The sequence below is a fragment of the Protopterus annectens genome, chromosome 3.part0 (assembly GCF_019279795.1).
Source record: "Protopterus annectens isolate FY-2018-M chromosome 3.part0, PAN1.0, whole genome shotgun sequence".
Classification (NCBI taxonomy): domain Eukaryota; kingdom Metazoa; phylum Chordata; order Ceratodontiformes; family Protopteridae; genus Protopterus; species Protopterus annectens.
This window is the reverse complement of record NC_056731.1, coordinates 1,451,558,630-1,451,579,068: the sequence shown is the minus strand read 5'-3', so window position 1 is coordinate 1,451,579,068 and position 20,439 is coordinate 1,451,558,630. Positions and strand designations below refer to the sequence as shown.

At 40.9% G+C, this 20,439-nt stretch overlaps 1 protein-coding gene across 1 annotated transcript in view; it reads right to left on the bottom strand.

Moving 5' to 3' along the window:
* Nucleotides 1-20,439, bottom strand: part of LOC122797090 — a 2,479,517-nt gene that overhangs the window by 1,623,585 nt on the left and 835,493 nt on the right. The gene's annotated exons all lie outside the window — the stretch shown is intronic.

Here is a 20,439-nt window from a genome sequence, read left to right as displayed (position 1 = left end):
GGTCAGGAAACCATTCTACCTTGGACCTCATCTTTACAAATTTAGCCAATCTGTGTTCCACTATTAAAAATCTTCCAAATTCTTTAAGTGACCACTGCCCTGTACTCACCTCCTGCTTATTTAAATCAACTCAAAACCCAAACCACAAATTGTTACTGGTTGCTCTTTCCCACAAGAAAAAAAAATACACACTTTGCTAACAGTTAAATAACATTAACTGGTCACCCTCTATAGCAATCACTAATGCAACAACAACACTAACTTTCTCTTTCATTAATACTCTTTCATCTATCCAAGATTTTCACTTGCACACACAGAAGGCGTTGTTGGAATTTAATGCCCATGGTAGTTTATATCTGATACTTCAGGCAAATGCATGAAACAGAAGGATGATGCCCCTCAGCTTTGTGGTAGAAATAAAACCACACTGACAATCTTTGAACCACAACAGCTTCTATCATCGTGAAAACAAACCAGTAATGCAACCAACTCCATTAAAACCCTATGTTTAAGAAATAAACAAACAGCTGCCTCTAAATAACCCTAACTCCCTTTCTGGAAAGAGATAAAAGTGCTCTAACTGGTCGTCAAGTCACTGGTTCCACCAAATCCCCTATAACCTCCCCACACCAGAACTCTTTCAGCACCACACAGCTGAGGAATACAAATCATTCGTCATTTCAGTTCAATCCAGTATTACCATCTCCTTCCTTCCTTCCCCTCCAAATAATCTTCCTCCAGTGCTAGCCCTTTGCCACCTGTAATTGCACCCTCTAGCAGACTATGCAACACTCTTTCACTTAGAAATATCAGTAAAGGAACCTGAAACCCAGGACAGCAATACTGATTCTATTATTAAATGCTCAGCTTCTCTGTCCCTTTTCTCCCTATTTACAGTCCCTGCTATGAATAAACAACAATACAGCATTTTAAATATTTTAAATTGACCTTTCTCCACTAGACCAGTACCTGTATTGTAGGTGGAAAGTGAGTGCAGGTTTCACTAAAAAACTTTTATCCCACCACATGGAAAACTTGATGCAAGTGTCCAATTCACTGATGTCATCGAGTTGCCAATGAATACAGGTAGTTTTCTGGCTAGTTCTCCTCCCAAACTGACATCACCATGGCTGTCCTAAAACCCACTCCATGCTGTAATGTCACAGCCCTGGTTCTTCCCCTACCCATACAGAAAGTGAAAAGGCTAGAAACTGGTGAAGCAGTACATGAGTCAAGTTCTCTGCTGTGAGCTGTCAATCACAGCAGGTAACAGCTCAAATTCACCCTTAGCACTTTGACAAAGCAGTAGATAGGTGTGAATGGGGACATTTGGAAGATGAGTAGAAGTAGTACAATTCAGGCTCTCACAAGAGACGTAAATTTGTTAGCCCTAAAAAGAAGCATCAGTAAAAAAGCACTTTGAAAGTCTGTTCTGTGTCATTTAGAATTGTTTGTGTTTCTTTTAAGTAGTCACATTTGAACAGAATGAAATGTTACTTTTAAAAACTAACTGATGAAAGACAACAGTATGCATGTAAAATCAATGCAGTGACACCATAGGCACTGGAACCTCAAAGATTTGTGTGTGGTGCAGCACCCCTCACACTTTTACAGCTGCAGATTTGACTCTTCACCTGAGGCAAGTATATTTTATCCCCAAAGAGGACCTTGTGTGTGGTATGCACTCACACCAACGCTGGGATGTAAATACATTCCACACTCGCGCATGGAATTTAAGCTGCAGTCCATCAAGAGAGAAGGAATGCACAAAAAGTGTGGTCATTCCTCCTGTTGAGAAAAGAAGGTAAGTGTGTGTGTGTCTGTGTGTTATTTAATATCGTTCATTTCCATCTGCGAGAGAAAGTGTGTGTGTGTGTGTGTGTGTGTGTGTGTGTGTGTGTGTGTGTGTGTGTGTGTGTGTGTGTGTGTGTGTGTGTGTGTGTGTATGTGTGTGTGTGTGTGTGTGTGTGTGTGTGTGTGTGTGTGTGTGTGTGTGTGTGTGTGTGTAGGTGTGTGTGTGTCAGCCTCTGGTCAAAACAGAAAGAGCTATACTTTTTACAGAGATTCTCTTGTTCAGGAGCTATACTGGTGATTGGTCCAATCTGGTACTTCCTACCTGTTCCAGCCAAGAACACCCCTGCCACCCCCTTCCTACTCAAAGTTTATAGTTCTTCACCATAAGTACCAGGCCGCACTTTTGTAAACAACATTACAGAATACTTCAGCAACAGTGACTGCATCAGTCAATGCTGCACACGATCAGACAAATGCTGGCCTTTTGTTTAATCTACTGCTGAATTACCTACAAGTATATCACATCAGACTATTATTACTGATGCTTATTTAACCTTCGTACTAAACACAGATGGTCATACTGTTTAAAATGTATCATATTTTTGTATATATAAAATTCTTTTGCATTGATCCAGTTTTGTAATATTTATCATTGTCTTTTCAATGCCTGGTATTCTTAATGTCCATGTGTGTTTTATATTGCAATGTTGATATATATATGTATGATATATATATATATATATATATATATATATATATATATATACTGTCTAATATGGTTATCATTTATGCATGTTGGTATTATTATACAAATGTTTATATGGAGCTTTTAAGCTCCTCGGTGATCTCACCTGAAAATGGGCCCCAACCCAGGTGGATATCCTGGTTCTTCAAAGAATACATATAGTCATACATACAAACATATATACATTACATAGCACAAATAAGCACCACTGTTTACTGAAAAATCATCTACTTTAAAATCTTAAACAAAAGAATATGACAAAATATTTCTGCATACCCTAAAACCATCCACTTTCAAAATCTAAAACATAAGACATCAACATCAACAGAACAGTTGGAGGACAGTATATTTCTGCATAGGGATACAGCTGCTATGGAAAAGACTACCCATCCACATAAAACAAAGTTCATCCCTGTCTATTTTCAAGTAACTTAGATTCTATGGGTAGGAAACAGAAAATTCTGGCCCAGAACTGCCCAGCTCCTAAATGCTTCTCATCTGTCCATACATGGATCCCCTCAAATTTATCTGGCGGAAGTGATCCCAAGCGTTGTGGCCTCATTAGGTGCTATATATATTTATCCACCATGGATCATTAAGGTCAGTCTATAAACAAAATTATTTACATCATTTATATTTTTTTAATATGTCACAAATTATATACTCATGGTTTATGGCGAACCAAGGTATAGCTGGACAACTTGCACTGCTTTAGGGATTTGTATGATGTATTTATTTGTGTCTTTTAATTTTATAACTTGGATTAACTTATAAATACTTCCTTTCTAAGGATTTTCCTTTAGGCGAATACAGTTAAATTGATTAATTATTGTATTAAATAATTGGTACTTGTAACAAGCTATTTGCCATTGTGGGTGTTGTATTTAGTCTGTATCAGAGGAAGTATGGTATTAGTGGATGAAAACATGGAGATAAAAGTAATGGTATTTAATGTTTCTTTATTTTTATTGGTTTGCTTAATAAATTTGGTTTGTTTGAATCCTCAATGGTTTCCTGTTTGATCTGGCACAGCACCCTTCTTTGTACTATTTTGTTTATCTCAGCCTTTCGAATTGAGAGCATTGGTGCTGTTGTTTGTTCCTCCTGTTTTATTCCATTCTATAAACCAAATTGATTGGTTATATTTGAGCACAAAAGGGAAAATTACTTTAGTTTAAAATGACCTTGTAAGGCAGACAGTGTAGTACTCTACTTAAGAACCAATAAACCTATAGGAAATCAACACATATTTCCATAAGATATGCCAACAGTTAATATCCATCAGCATGACAGAAATTATGCTCCATGTTAACGCATGTGAGGAATTCTTGTTGTGGCACAACCTTTTATAGGGTAAACTTGACTTAAATTTGAGATATTACATGCCACTAAAGTCTTGGGCCCATATAGATTGATTATGGTAATTTCTAGTTCATTAAGAATCTATTTTATACAGTGAAGGTAGCACTATGTGACCCAGCCTCATTTACTAGAATGGGTCATAATGGGAGTGACTAAACCTTTTTTCTTTTCTTCAAGTGATATAGTAATTGTTTCAAGTGGTATAAGAAAGGATTTCCATACCACCTTTCAGGGTTCCCAATAAGGCCATTCAACACATTATCAGACAAAGAACACATGTTCTCAACATAGATGGGAACACCATCATCATGCTCTGTGATATTTAATATCAGCAACAAACATTCCACCTTCTGTTCTTCCATATGAAGTCTCTAATTAACCTTGAAAGCATAATAATCTCTTTTCTTCTTCCCTATCTTGTTAAGCATATTCGTAATTATTAATATTACAAATGAACCCTCCTATATTCTACCTATCGCATGCCAGCAAACAAGCTTAAAGAGTCACTTCCTGTCTTGAAGCCTGCAAGGCTCTTCCCTCTAGCTGTGTTCAAAGTGGAAAAGAAAAACATTTGTCACATCCCTGTTCTCATTTCCTTTGATTGGTCAAAATAGTAATAAAGCTTCCCTTGTGCTTCCACTCTGCTTTTGCCACACACTTGACTGCTGTCACAAAATTTAATCCACACCTTTATAAACCCCCTACCCATTCATGATTCACCTTGATCATGCTGTATTAACTCATTTCCTCAAGTGCAGCTCTTTGAGTGAGAACTTTAAGGCCCAGTGGTGTGTGGCTTGAGCTTTAAAAAATGAAGTTATCACCCTTTACAGTCTCTAAGAAATACTCATTGACAGAGGTCAAATATCAATGCAATTGTGTTTGCCATCATGTATGTTTCAAGATAAATATTCTGATACCTTGTATGTAGCATGGTTTTGGTTTTATTAATGCAAATACGGACAAGCAGTATTTGACATCTAGAGGTGCAGTAGGAGGTAACTGCAGAAAACACCTGGGGAGCACTTGCTGTAATGCTGCCACCCCAAAGGGCAACTGGCTAAGCTTAAAATATCCTCCAAGTGGAACTCTATGTTGACGTGAATAAATATTTTTTTAAAAATTGCCTTTTAGATCACTGGTGCCACTCCTCACCCTCCACCACCACCACCCCCAGCCTTCAACAGTTTCTGGCACCTCTGAGTGACATGAGCTTTAAGAAGAAAGAGGCCTGCATGATATAATTTTACAGGCAAGCACTGTATTGTGGGATACCTAGAAGCAGACTAAACAATCAGGATCACTTCAAGATTCCTGACCCCAGGTGATCACACTATAATTTCAGAATTTATGTATAAAAATATTTAAAAACCTGTAAATAGTCCCAGAATGGTGTTAAAATGTAGGGAAACACTCAAGTCAAGTGATGAAATAAACATGCTTGAGTCTGTGGGTGTGGTTCCTCCTTTTAAAACACTGCAAAGCACTCCTCTCTCAAATTATCATCACTGCACTCTACATTCCTTAAGAAAGCAGCTGGCAAAATTGCCAAAGCACTGACCTACATCTTCAGTCATTCCCTTACTACAGTGAATAGATCCTGCCTGCCTTTAAAACATTGCAAATTCATAATCCCTCTACTAAATGTTCCCCACCCACATTGCACAAAGACTCTAGGCCATAGATGATGGCGAACCTATGACACGCTGCGGTATATAGGTGACATGTCGTCCAACATTTTGGGTGAGACATGCTGGGTGTTCACCAACAATCTCGAATTACCAAAGAAAATGCTTTTTGCATTCAGCTGTTTGTGTGAAAATGCATGGAATTATTTGTAAGCCAGTGAGCCAGTTCAACAACCCTGCTGCAGAGGTAAGGAAGTTAAAACAACCTCAAAGACTATTTTGGTATTCCCTTGTCTCGATAGTCTTTGCAAAGGGCAGTGCTGATACTGTTTCTCCTCTATGGTATTAAACTTCTGCAAAGGATAAGTAATCTGCATTTCTAAGAGAGTGTGCTGCTTTACATTCCTCTCAACTGTCCTTCTTAAGCCCTTGTAAACTGCAACCTTTGCACTTAATAATGACAATAATTAGATTTATAGATCTCTATTTTACTTCAGAAAAATGTATATTAATTCATATCTATTTTTTTCTGCCAGTGTCTCACAGCTAGCTGTGTGGCCTAGTAGTTTAAAACTGTCCATGTCTGTTATTTCTAGATTTGTACCTAAGCTTCTAGTTGATATTTATCCCCTGATGTATTGAGAGCTATGCTACTGTATTTTTATTTATTTTTTGTTTGGGTGGCAACATACCAGCTTCGAGTCAAGTTAGGCATTTTCTGAATTTTAGACACACCAAGCCCAAAAGGTCACTCACCGCTTTAGTCTATATATTAAATCTTCATCTTGATTGCAACAATATTTGAAAAACTCCTATACAAACAGTTACCTTCAAATACATAAAACAGTTACAACTTAGTAGTCTGGCAAAGCAGCATGGGTACAGAGATGGCTTTAGCAACCACTGCAGCCCTATTAACAGTCACTTTAACTAGATACTATAAACACCCAATGAGTGTTATATCATTGCTGGTATTTTTGCCAAAACATAAAGGCTTTCGAAATTGAACCATCTCTGTTTCTAAATTATGTTTATGCAAGCTATTGTAAAGCTTTTTCTCTCATGTTAGTGTACACCTACCTATATTTCAGTGATTCTCATCTGATATCATGTAAAATGCATTTTATGCATATGGTCAAAACTGGTTTTTAGTGTGGAGCAATTCTCCTTGGGCCTCTACTGAAAATGGTTTTATCCCAGACTTGAATTTCCTTATAAAAAATCATCCCCTCATTGCCAATTTACAAAAAAAAAAACACACGATAATAATAGCTTTGGCTAAAACACTGTGTAAAATGGTTCCAAAGCTATTTAGAAAAAAGAAGTTATATTCACCATAACATTCCATGTTTGTAGTCCATCTCGCCTTCATGATATGGGTTTGTGCCGCATCCTCGGCTCTGACCTCACGCCTATTACAAAGCTCAAAGTCTCTTAGTTGGCACGCGGGCTAGGTAGGTATCCCACAGTGCACTGCAAGTACAATCCCCAGATTCTGCTTTGCTGCTAAACTATAGAAAGACAGAACTAAGGTTATCCAGAAAGAACAACAATAATGAAATGTCTCTACCCTACAAAGGTAATGCTATCCCTGTCTCCCCAGATCCTTCAAGGACAGGGTCCAGTTGGTGGGTTCTATAAGAACAAGGGTGAGATGGACTATAAACATGGAACCCTATGGTGAGTACATAACTTCTTTATGTTCCCAGAAGTCCCATCTCACCTTCATTCTTAAGCATATGGGACAGAGTGAACCCTAGCACCTTATTATTGGGTGGCTCCACGGAAAATACCCTGAGTACCGTGGGAACCAAAGGGAGGCCTCTAGCCCTTGAGGTCAGGTCCAGTTCTGTAATGAGTAATAAAGGTATGAGGGGTAAACCCAGGTTGCTGCTGCACAACATACTGTCAATTGAAACTCTGGCTTTGGGAAGGCAGCAGGATGTAGACTGGGATAATGTAGAATGAGCCTTTAATCTTGAATGGTGAAGAAGTTTTTCCATTGGAGGAGTAAGTAAAGGAAATACAGCTCAAAAATCCCAATTAGATAGTACGTCACTTTAGAGATCGCAGACCTAGTTCTAGAATCATAAAAGGATACAAACAATTTGTCTGACTTCTGAGTCTTTAGTCCTGTGAAGGTTACTACTGTAACTGCCTGCAATATCCAGTTGATAAAATGTATTCTGGGTTGCATTGGAATGATTACAGAAACACAGGTAATTCTATGGTTTGTCTAAATTAGTGTGAGAGCAAACTTTTAGGATAATGGAAGGATTTGTATGTGAATGAAACTGTCTTTTGTAGGAAAAAATCAGTGAGGCTTAATAGACAAAGTGCTTGTAACTGACACTCGTCTAGTTTGATGTATGGTTACTAGAAGCAAGCACCTCCAAGACAAAAATATCAATAGTATGAATGAACGTGGTTCAAAAGGTGGTGTTAGTTTTGACAAACAAAGTTTAGATCCCAGGGAGATACCGTTCCAGAAAGGAAGTCTCAGCAGCAGCACCCTTAAGGAAGATTTTACACAGTCTGGGGATACTGTGTTAGATTCATGCTGGACTCAAATGAAAAATTACAGATATCGCTTTTCAATTGACCCTAATTAGGCAGCAGCAGATCCCTGATGGAAAAAGTTCAGACAAAAATCCTAAAACCATAGGATGGATGCAGTGTGTTGATCACATTCCTTTCTTCGCCTCAGATAGAAAACCTTCTCCATTTGAGCATTTATACTTCCTAGTGGGAAGGCCATGCAAAGACGTTGAGGATGTGGGTCACATAGGTGAAACCTGAAGCCTGACTAGGATGGAATTAAGCAGCCATGCTGTCAAGTTGAGGCTGTGCAAGCAGAGAGATGAAGGGAGCCTGACATAAAAGCCAAGAGGTCTGCATCAGGTCCAGATTCCATGGATCATCTAGTAGATGAGGTCCAAGAAAGGGGAACCAACGCACAGCCAGTAAGGAGTGATGAGAATCATTTGCTTCCAATAGCTTTGTTGCTTTCTGAATAACATTGGATATGAGAGAGAGGGAGGGAAAGCATAAAGGAGTCCCAGGGGCCACTCAGAACAAGTGTTTCTCGTGGTTTCGGTGGGGGGATAAGAGAGAAGCAGCTGCTGCATTTGAGTTGATCGACTGGCAAAGAGATTGCAGCAGTGTTGTCCACATTTGCAGAAAATCTGTTCCGCTATTTCCTGATTCAGACCACTCGAGGCAACAAGATCGTCCTGCTGAGCTTGTTGGCTATCACACTGGTTATCCCTGATGTGCTGCTTGCCACTAAAAAGCTGCTGGGGAAGAAATTGCCCACTTCCAAACATGAAGGGGTAAGGTGATCCTGCCCTCATGTTGTCTGATTGATTGCTACCATCCCTAGAGGAAGAAAGTCATGAAGTGCTTGGTAAACGTTAGAAGCACTGCCTCATCTCTAGAACATTGATATGCAGGTGAGCCTTGTGATTCTACAGCTACCTGACAGTCCTGCCTAGATAATGCCCCCTCTATCTCATTGTGAGGCATCCATGGTCACAGTAGCAAATGAGTTGGCAAAGAAGGAATGGAGTGCCTGCTGTTAGTTGGTCGGGTAGAATCGGTCTCAGCTAAGCGCCCTTTTTGTAAAGACTTTGCTATGATGTGATGTAGAGATAGGAGGCAGCTGTTGAAAGGACCACTAGGATGATAAAAGCCACTGCAGGCACTGCATATGTAATCTGGCTAGAGGGACTAATGTCAGTGGTGGGAGGCCATGGTCCTAAGAGTTTCAGCACTGTGTTTGCCTTGACTTTCTGTAGAGGAATTAGCTTTATAAATTTGTTGTCTGGAGGTTTTGAATTCTTTCTGCAGGTAGAAAGCTGGACATGGCTTATCGTGTCTATTTCTGCACCTAAAAGTCACAAATTGAGAGGGCGATAAGGCAGACTTTTCCCAGTTTATTGTAATCCCCAGCTGGGAACAAAGCTGATGGTGAATCTCTGGCTTTTAGGAGTAGATGCCTGGTGGTGGTGGTCAGGAGCCAGTCATCCAGGTATGGGAAACACTTGAATCCTAGGACTTTCAGATGAGCTGTCACTACTGCCATACATTTGGTGAACACCCTGGGGGCTGGTGAGACCTCAAAAGGGCAGAGCATGAAATTGGTAGTGACTGGCTCCCAGCAGGAAGCATAAGTGACCTCGATGCTCTGTCCATTTTATATGGTAGTAATGCGATCTTGGAGGTCTAAGGAGTACATCCAATTGTCTTTCTAAAAGAGGGAGTATAGACTGCAGTGTCACTATCTGAACTTGTCCTCTTTATGGACGGCTTAGTTTGTTGAGGTCCAAGATGGGCTTCCAGTCCCCTGTACGCTTTAAGTACCCAAAAAGAATCTGGAGTAAGTTCCAACCATCTGGGTTTGTGGGATGGCCTTTGGATGACTCTCTGCAAGCAACTTTTGCACTTCTATAGTTCCTGATCCCTGTGATTGGGTGGAATATCCAGAATCTCTTGGAGAGAGTGTGGGGTGAAGAGAAAGATATGGAGGTCCTCTGGTGATTATCTTTCTTGTACCCATTTGTCTTGGGTGATGTTTAGCCAGGCTTCTGGATAATGATAGGCGATGCCCGACTGGTTCCAGAGAAGCACAGCCATGCCCCACATCAGGAGTGTTGATAGGACTGCCCCTGCACAAATTCCCGCCTCCCTGGTTTTGCAGACCCTCCTGCCTCTAGGGTGACATCTACCATTAGCTCCTCCTCCTCTGGCCTCTGAAGTAGGAGTCACCCTGTATCCAGGAAAAATCTTCGGACTTCTTGAACCACATCTTACCACCCCTCTGACCCTTAGGATATGGTCTACAGGGGATGGTAAAATGCATTCCACGGCAGAGAGAGTTTTCCCTTCTTGTTCGCAACTGGTGAGTGTATCTTTTACCTTGGGTCCAAACAATGAAGAACCGTCAAAGGGGGCATTGTTAAAGGTAGACTTGAAAGGCTCCACAAAATTACATAAGAGCATCCAGGAGTGTCTCCAAAGAGAAACTCCTGAACCCACTGCTCTGCTTGCTCCATCAGCTGCATAAGAGATCAGCTCATGGAGGAGTTCACAATGGAATTTAAGGTGGACAACTGAGCAGACACCTTCTCAGGGACTACTTCAATAGATGTGCCTTGAAGAGTATCTTCTAACTCCTTGAGGAGATCTCTTTGAAGCCTCGTAAAATGTGTGAGATAGTTCAGCGATCTGAGTGTAGAAGCCACTGAAGAAAAGATACGCTTCCGATCTATCCATTGTGTGAGACTCCTTATTCAGTGGATGGACAGATGAAGAAGTCTCCACTAGCTCCTTCTTGGTGGCCGCTGCCACCAACATGGCATCTACAGGCATGCCCTTGGACAAAAAAATCTTTCTCTTTGGGAGCAGACAGAAATTTATTGGGTCTTCTGGGAACTGGCTCCATGGCATCAGAAGTCTCCCACACCTTCCAACTAACCAGGTCTAAAAGTTCATCGAAAGGTGGAGACACCCACGAGGGTGAAGGTTGAGACCCAAAAGCCTTCAGGTACACTGACTCCTAATCAGAAGGGGTGACATTGGGCCAGCCACCTCTCTGCTTAAGGATCTCTAAAATGCCTACAAAGGAGACATCATCAGAGGACAACTTGGGGGACCCTTCTGACTCCTTGAGGTCAGTGTCTGAAGTAATGGACTCATCCGGGGAGTCTACATGCTTCCTCTTGCATGTCCAGTTTCAAGGGGGCTCCTCAGAAGGGTACTCTGAGTAGGTCCCAGAAGACCCACCCAACGGGGCTTCTGAGACTGTGGGTCAAAAAAAGGGTACTCTGGGGGTAGGGTGTTTGGGCTTGAGTAGTGTTCCCAGTCTATATTAGGGTAATTGAAGTCACCTAGTATGATGGTGTTTGGTGATACATTTATCCCTCTAGTGTTTTCAGGAAGGCCATGTGAGGTTCCTGAGTTTGTGAGGGTGGCCTGTAACATGCTACAATTTGCAGAGCAGTCTTGCCTATGGTTAATTGCACCTGGATGGTCTCCGATGCATCGTGCGTTGCCACCAGTCTTGAGGTGTGGGTGTCCTTGATGAATATGGATACCCCCCTCCTTTCTTGGTATTGTCCGGATTTTGGGGCCGGAACGCATGATATGAGGTAAAACCTGATAGTGCTGGGGTGCTCTCAGGAGCCTTGAACCAGGTTTCTGTCACAGCACAGACATCGATGTTCTCCATATTGAGAAGGGCCTCGAGTGCGTGCATTTTGAGATTTAGACTTCTGGCATTGAGCAGCATTACCCTTAGTTTTTTTCCTTTTTTGTGTTCTAGGGTGGTAGGTTTAAAATTTGAGCCTTGCCTAAAAAAGGCACTATGGGGGTGGCAAGAGCCTTTGCCAATATCCGGAATCCCAGGGGTGACAGGTGCAAGCCGCCTTCATAAGCAGCGTGGCTTGTCCAGCATGTCAGCCCAGGCAGACAGACACTGGATCCCCTTTGAATGACACCAGTGGTTAAGCCAATTGTTAAAGCTGATCATCTTATCTCTGTATTGTGGCATCATTCTTGGTGAAGGTAGGATACTGCTCAAGGTCAGGGTCATACCTGCCTGGGCTACATAATCAGAGAGCTCCTCAATGTCCCTTTTCATGTAGTTTTTTTTGTCTCATATAGACAGACTAAAAAACTCCAACTATTCTCTGTTTCATATTGTCTACTTAGAGGCGATCTTGGCTTGACTTACAAAGCTATGTCTGACCCAGCTCTATTAGAAAAGCTACATCTAAAGAAATCCCAATCCCTCTGCACCGCATACTTCAGAGACCTCAACCTCATTACCACAATCAACAGAACATGCTTGAGGGACAGGTTCATAATCCAGAGACTGCCCATGCTATGGAATAGACTTTCCATACATGTCAAGCAGAGCACCTCATTGGCCCTCTTCAAGAGAAATCTTGATGAGTGGATGGGAAATAGAAAAGTCACCCCAGGGATCACTCCAGTGGCTCTACTCAACAGAGGCACTAGGAACTAAGGTCAGGTGGCACGATGCCAGGGTAATTCTATGGGCTAGGCTTGCAAAGGCTCCAGGGCCATTAGCCTAGTGCACACCTATGAACCTATGAACTTATGAACAATGGTAGTTGGAAGGGTACCAAAAAACAGTAGCCAAAGAGAAGCAGAAAACAGTTATATTCAATTCAAAGATTATGGAAGGGAGGAAGAAAGCAGTAAAATATAAACTGACTCACTACAAAAAGGCAATGAAAAAACTGGAAAAACACCACTAAAATGCTCAAGAGCAAAACGATCCACATCTGAAGCTAATGGCAGCAAATGAGATCTGGAGTATGCCAGGTTGGCTAAGCATTATGGGTAAAGGGAAGAGCTCAAGAGTTCTTCGATCCAATGATTTGGTAGAAGCAGCCGAACCCATCAGTTGAGGAAAGAATGAAAAGGACAACATCAGATCTCATTCTAAAAGCCCTCTTGTCAAGGATAATATCAAAGCATTGCATAAAGTTGAAAAACATTTAGAAGTCCACTAAAGGAGCCAATTACCTTAGGCTGGCCTCTGAAGCCATAGATAACAATAAATGCTTATTTGGCTATGTTAGGAAACTAAAAAAAATACCCTACATTGATCAGAACTTAGCTATAATAATGCCTCCTGTTCTGATCCAATAAAATTTGCAGTTTCCTTGCAAATAAATTTAGTGCCAACTTCAGCCCTGAGACTTCTATTCAAAGCCCAAAAATATCCATATCCCTCATTCTTCCAATTATCTCTAAAGATCATTTACTACAAGTGCTAACCAAGACTAAAAATATTTCCTCTATGGGTCCTGGCAAAATACCTGGTTGCTTACTTTAATAGTGTTAACATGCCCTTGCAAACACACTCCAAACTGCTTAACTTAGGTTTAGCCACTGGTATTGTCCCTAATGACTGGTGCACTGCAGTGATGATTCCACTCCATAAGGGTGGGCTTATAACTGACTAGTGTAATTACAATGTCAGCTATACAAGCTCATCTATGAAACTATAATAACTGACATTATAAAGTGCGATAACAAGAGTCTTGTCAGACATGACCCTCATATGTTTAGTTTTGTGAAGGTTAGATCCTGTCTATTAATCAAGTAAATGTCTTCAAAAGAGTTACTGAGGCTGTAGATAATGGCTATGAAGTGCACACATCATACCTTGACCTAGCCAAGGCATTCAACACCATTCTACTTTCTCACATCATAAGAAAAGCTAAATGCTTTAAAATCAAACCATATGTGGTTAGATGAATATCAAACTGAAAGACAGAACCTGTACAATGCAAGCTGCAGGTGCTTCATCAGAAAGTATGACAGTGACTAGCAGTGTCCCTCAGGGCTCAGTACTAGGACCTCTCCTTTTTGGCATTAATTCTCAGATATCCAGGCACAGCACCAAGAAGGCTACAAACTGTGTGTGTGTGTGTGTGTGTGTAGGGGAGTGCTGTTAAGTCATTATGACACCCAAACCACTCTCCCTAGAAAACTCTTGGTGTACTAAAAATGGGCGTAAACTAAATGTTAAAAAAGCAAAGTATTACTTTGATAGGCAACCCCATCCTTCAACATACTGCATATACAACACATCACTACAAAATGAAAATGTAGTCAGAGACCTTGGTACTTTAGTTGATAGTTCCATTTCTTCTGACAACATTTGTCAGAAAATTCTTTTATTTAGCATAGCTTATTGCCAAAGGCATATCATCAAGGTCTAAAGAGGTAATTACACCCTTATGCCCAGCACTAATAAGGCCAGTAATGAGTAAATGCCTTATGGGATGCATTTCAGTAAACAAATCAAACAATTAGAAGGAACCAAAGGTTCCTAAATTTCTCTAGGGGCTTATCTTTCTCTCTCAGGGCTCAACACCTATACATTTGCCCCTGCTTGCCCCATCTCCTAGCTTGCAACTTTCCCTCACATCTTCATTTTCTCCTTGCTCTTTCGTCGTCCTGCTCTCTCTGTTTCACTGTCCTTGGACCAGCACACTATTTCCACTGATTGTTTTTGTCATTTCACTGAGTGGAGTTAATTTTACAGGTGATTTGCCTCGATTATTATTTTGCCTTGGTCCTGCCTATTTTACTGTCTCCATCTACCCTTAAACAAATACCTCCTCTTTCTTTCATTCATTCTATTCATCCTTATTCCAGCATGACAGTAGGACTCAGAGCCTGTTAGCCTATAAGGTTAACAGTGTTCTTTTTATGAATTACATTACACCTGTTACTGTTGTCTGCTTTACACATGTAATGAACTTTGCAGCTTTATCTGTTGAAAGCACTGGCACTCTGAACTGACTGACCTGTGAACTGGCTTGGAGATTTTATTAACTTAATTGTACAGTTTCTAACCTGCAAAACATGTATACTGTGAACTTTGGGAAAAGCCGATTGGATTAATTTATGCTGTGAAATGAAGGTACTTATAGGCTCATAGGTACATAAAAGGTTACTAGGTTAATGACCCTACAGCCCTTATAAGCCTAGTCATATTTATCCTGAGTTACGCCAATTATAGGTGGTTAGGTGAGTGAATTTCACAGAGGTAAGCGGCTAAGGTAGATAATAATGACTTCCTCTGTCCAGGAGGGACATGAGCGCCACCCCAGGAGTGATTTTGCAGTCACCCACCCATTGATCTAGGTTGCATCTGAAGAGGGTTAGCAGTGGCTCTGTTTCACATGAACTGGAAGTTTGTTTCTGAAAAGTGGCAGTCTCTGGGTGATGTATCTATCTCTCCAGCATGACCTATTCATGTCACAGGCTACGTTAAGATCCCTTGAAAGCGTGACCCTTGTGCAGTTTGATTTATGAATGTATAGCATTTCTATCAGGGCTGGTTCTGAGACTACCCTGTAAGCCAGGCATAGGTCACCCTTTGCAACCTGTAAGAGACAGGATACCATGACAGGGCTTTCAGTCTTTTGGCATAAGAACTGTTTTGTGAAATCTGTAATTTTCTGGTGAGAAACCTCTGTGGTCTCTCCAACTGTTGCAGGTGTCTGGTGAGGTATATGCAAAAGGGAGCAGTGTACTCAATTATTGGTTTAATGAGGGCTGAGTATAATGGAATTATAACATCCTTAGATGTGGATGCAATGCCTTTACTTATAAGATGTGCCACATACAAGGATCTCCTTACTACTGTGGATATGTGCTGGTCCAAGTTCAGGTTGCTATCAATCTGAGTACCCAGATCACGTACCACTGGGTCTACAGTTAGGGGGGTGCTGTCTATAATGTAATTAGCAGGGATGTCATCTCTTCCAAAAGGAATAATAATGCATCCTTTTTGCATTTAGCTTTAATCCATGGCTTTGGCACCAGTCATTTGCCTGCATTAACCCTGTCTACAAAATATTAACATCACTGGGGGACTCTGTGATTGCTCCCTATTAGCAATTATTAGCGAACTTGGTCAGCCACAGGCCATCCAAGTTTGCTTGGACTGCTGAGAAATAAATTCCAAACAATAAAGGGCCCAGCACAGAACCCTGTGGTACACCACTAGTGATTGCTCTTTTGTTAGAGGTAAAGTTACCAGCATTTACAGTATGTGTCCTGTTGGTGAGCTAGTTGACTACCCATCTGGCAATGTAGGGGTTAATTCCCAATTGAGAGAGTTTCTCTATAATACCCGAGTGGGGGATTGTGACAAATGCCTTGGCTAGGTCAAGATAGTTGGTATGCACTGTCTTTCCCTCGTCTAGGGCCATGGCCACTTTCTCGAAGAAGTCAGTCATGTTTAACAGGCATGATTTACCTTTAACAAATCAGAACAGGGTTGGTCCAGAGTAAGGAGATTACCTATGCCCTTATTAATAAGGTCTATAATGATTCTTTCCATGGCCTTGCAGATGAGTCAAGCTTATGGGCCTATAATTCCCAGTGTTGTTTGATGGTCCCCCTTTGTGTAGAGGGATTACTTTTACTGTCCTCCATTTCACAGGTACATAGCCAGTTCACAGGTTGTAGTTAAAGTTTTAAGTTGTTTAAAAGGCAACCTGAGATGTTGTCTGGTCCCATCGATGCCATATTTTTGGCCTTAGATAGTGCCAAGATGACCTGCCCTCTTAAGATAATAGGCTGAGGAATGGTGGCAGTTATACTTCGGGGGATGACTGGAGAGGACAGGGGGGTAAATTTTCCTCCAAATCTGTCAGCTAGTGGGTTGACTGTTACCTCTGGTTAAGTATGGGTGGGGCCATCCACAACCAGTTCAGTGCAAAGCTGGGTATTGCCTTTTAGATTTTGGATGTAGTTAAAGAATGCCTTGTGATTATCCTTAGCTATGGAGGCTATTTTTGCTTAATAATTAGCTTAGGAAGACTTAAAACGATCTCTAATTTGTTTGTTTAAACTAGAGAGGGATTTCTTCCTCTGCAGAACCAGTTCACTCTTGTTCTTCAATATTAGTTTCTTTCTCTTGCTGTATAGCCTGTTTATTCTAGGGGACTACCAGGGTGGCTTGTTTTTTAGGCAAGATCTGGCTTTAATCCAGTCAAGTACAGCTGATTCTGTACCTCTGCATAGAAATCCATGGTATCTGCATTCTAGGGGGATTTGAAACTTCTTAAACCATCACTTAGTAGGAAGCAATTTGAGTTTGAAAAATTCTTAAGCATTTTTTAGCTTGATGGGGTATCTGGTCTTATAATTACAATGAACGAGACTGATTTATGGACTGATCTTACTAGGGACCCATGTTAGTGAGTACTTTGTGCAGGACATTTGAGCCTCTTGTGGGTGTGCTGACTAGCTGTTCCTGAACATCTGCATTGACAGAGTCCAAGAACCTCTGAGCCAGCATGTTTGCGGTTGTGTATGTTTCTCATTTGAGGGTAGGTTAATTAAAATCACCCATAAGTAAGGTGTGGGCTGTATGGCAAGTGATTTTAGTAAGTCCAGGTATGCGGTATCCTCTTTATGGAGGGGGACCTATAGCTAGCTATGCTGTGATAGGGGTCTTTGCTTATAGTTAATTGGACATGAAGTAGCTCAAGAAATTCATACTGTTTTACCAGTCTCAAGGTGTATTTATCCTTAATGAAGATGGATACACCTCCTCCTTTGGTTCTTTCATGCTCAGTTTGTGATCTGAACATAAGGAAGACATTGCAGCCCTGCATAGTCAGGATGCTTTCCATGCCCTTGAACCATGTCTTGGTGACTGCACAGACATCATTCCAGGGAGTGCAGTTTCTTGTTTAGACTCCTAACATTAAGCAGCAGTATCTCGAGTTTATCTAGAGAGGATTTTGATTTGATCTGGCCAACTGATTGATTGGTTTGCCACTACCTCATAATGTACAATGCTAATTTGAAATGCTAGTTGAGCTACTTACCTTTAATGCTGTAACACCCAACCTTATCTTGCTAGCGTGATTAGGGTAATGTCTGAAGCTGTTTTATTTTGAGATTTATGCCGAGGAATGTTTTTATAATAGTTGTTGGCAGTTGGCACTACAGTCACTACTCCTGAGTGATGACTGGCTTTCCAATTACTAAATCACTGGCATCATGATTCCTGAGATGTAAGTGCTGTAGCACCATACATGGGCTCAGGGACTGCTAATCTTCCCCACACAGTTTTGGCACCATTTTCCAAATTCCCTTTGGTGTCTCATTCATTCTATTTAAAACAGATATCCCAAGCCTAAAGCCAGCTTCTTATACTTCCCATATTATGCCACCATGATTGATGGTGCAAGCAATATTTAAGCAATTACAATGGTTCCTGAACTGCCTAAATGTTTGCAAGTCTATTCTCTTTTAAAAGTACTTAATTATAGCAACTGCAAAAAGAAAAATCTGTGGTATCCCTCAAAGTCTCAGCAAACCCAGTATGCAACCTATACTGGGTCAAAAACAAACTATTTTATTATTTTGTAGTACATATTTTAAAGTTCGATTTTTATTAGTGAACTAGGTGCATAACATATTTCAAGGAGTGAACTTCACATTCTCCACACTGCAAAGTTTCTGCTTGGTTTAATTATATCAACTGCTATCATTACCCTTCTATGCTTTTATCTTCTTCTTCTTCTTTCGACTGCTCCCGTTAGGGGTCACCACAGTGGATCATCTGTTTCCATTTCTTCCTGTCCTCTGCATCTTGCTCTGTCACACCAACCACCTGCATGTCCTCTCTCACCACATCCACAAACCTTATCTTAAGCCTTCCTCTTTTCCTGTTACCTGGCAGCTTCATCCTTAGCATCTTTTTCCCAATATACTCTGCATCTCTCCTCAGCACATGTCCAAACCAACGTAACCTTGCCTCTCTAGCTTTGTCTCCAAACCTTCCAACCTGGGCTGCCCCTCTAATATACTTATTCCTAATCCTGTCCACCCTCTACACACCCAGTGCAAATCTTAACATCTTTAACTCTGCCACGTCCAGCTCTGACTCCTGCCTTTTTGTCAATACCACCGTCTCCAACCCATATAACATAGCTGGTCTCACTACCCTCTTGTAGACCTTCCCTTTCACTGTTACTGGCACTCTTCTTTCACAAATCACTCCTGACACTCTTCTCCACCCTCTCCATCCTGCCTGTACTCTCTTCTTCACCTCTCTTCCACACTCACCATTGTCTGAACTGTTCATCCCAAGTATTTAAACTCATCCTTTTCCACCTCTACTCCCTGCATCCTCACCATTCCTCTATCCTCCCTCTCATTCACACACACACACACACATATTCTGTCTTAGTATAATGTGTTTAATTTAGGTGCAGCAACTACTTAGTACTTACTCAGAAGAGACATTAGAACTAAAAACCCAGAAGTGACTGTTTACTTAGGCAAGTATTTAGCTGAGCATGCAAGCTACAGCAGAAATCATATTTAATTATGATACTGTGGCCCTTTAATCTGCATTTAACTAACAATATCATTTTTAGACTTCATTATTTTGATCCTGTTATGTAGTGCTTGTTAATTAGACTACTGGGATTGGTATACTAAGGTAATTATTTTGTTTAGCTCTATTTCCTGTGGTAGTTGTACATATTTTTAAGATGACTCTTTCCTATTGCTGTTTTCAGAGAGGTTGCTTGTACTAACTGTGTGATTACACTGCACTCAGTAGGAACATGTTCCCTCCCTTTCTATCACAGATCACCAACTTATTCTTGTGTCTCCATATCTAAATGGCACCCAGCTGCCATTCTATTTTGTAGTGCAAGGCATATCGTCTTACTAAGACTCTCTACACAAAGATTCCAGTAGTAATGCTAAAAGAACCCCAGTTGCCTGGTGCTGTTTCTGTACATTTTAGGCAACAGTATAATATGTGCTGGTTCTCCACTACAGTCCTTTATTTATATCTTTAATTTCTGTTACCACTGTATCCCTACAGTTTCAGCCCTCTGTCATCCTCCCTGCTCTCTGTCTTCGTATCCTCTCATGCACATAGCAATGCTTCTCAGAAAAAAAGCTTGGACCACAGTGGCCACCATTTAATTTATAAGAGGCAGTTATTAAAGTCTGTTATGCTGTATTTTGTTTCACATTGCTCTTTCTTCTTCCTACTCTCTCTTTCTGTTTCACTGACCCTGGGCCAGCACACTATCTTCACTGACTGTTTTTTTCATTTCATTGAGTAGAGCTAGCCCAACTATGCTGCTTTGCTGCTCTGCACATAGCTTTGTTTTGTTCTCCACTCTATCCCCATTCCCACCCATTCCATTATAATTTCCTTTATAGCTATACAAGCCACACCCCTAACTTTTCTTAGCTAATCGAAAACACACAACACATTCATTTAATCACCTAACCTTTTGAACCAAAATGTTATAAGCCTCTGTTGAGTATACCTCACTGTCATTACACTCCATACTCTACCTTCCATCATACCAT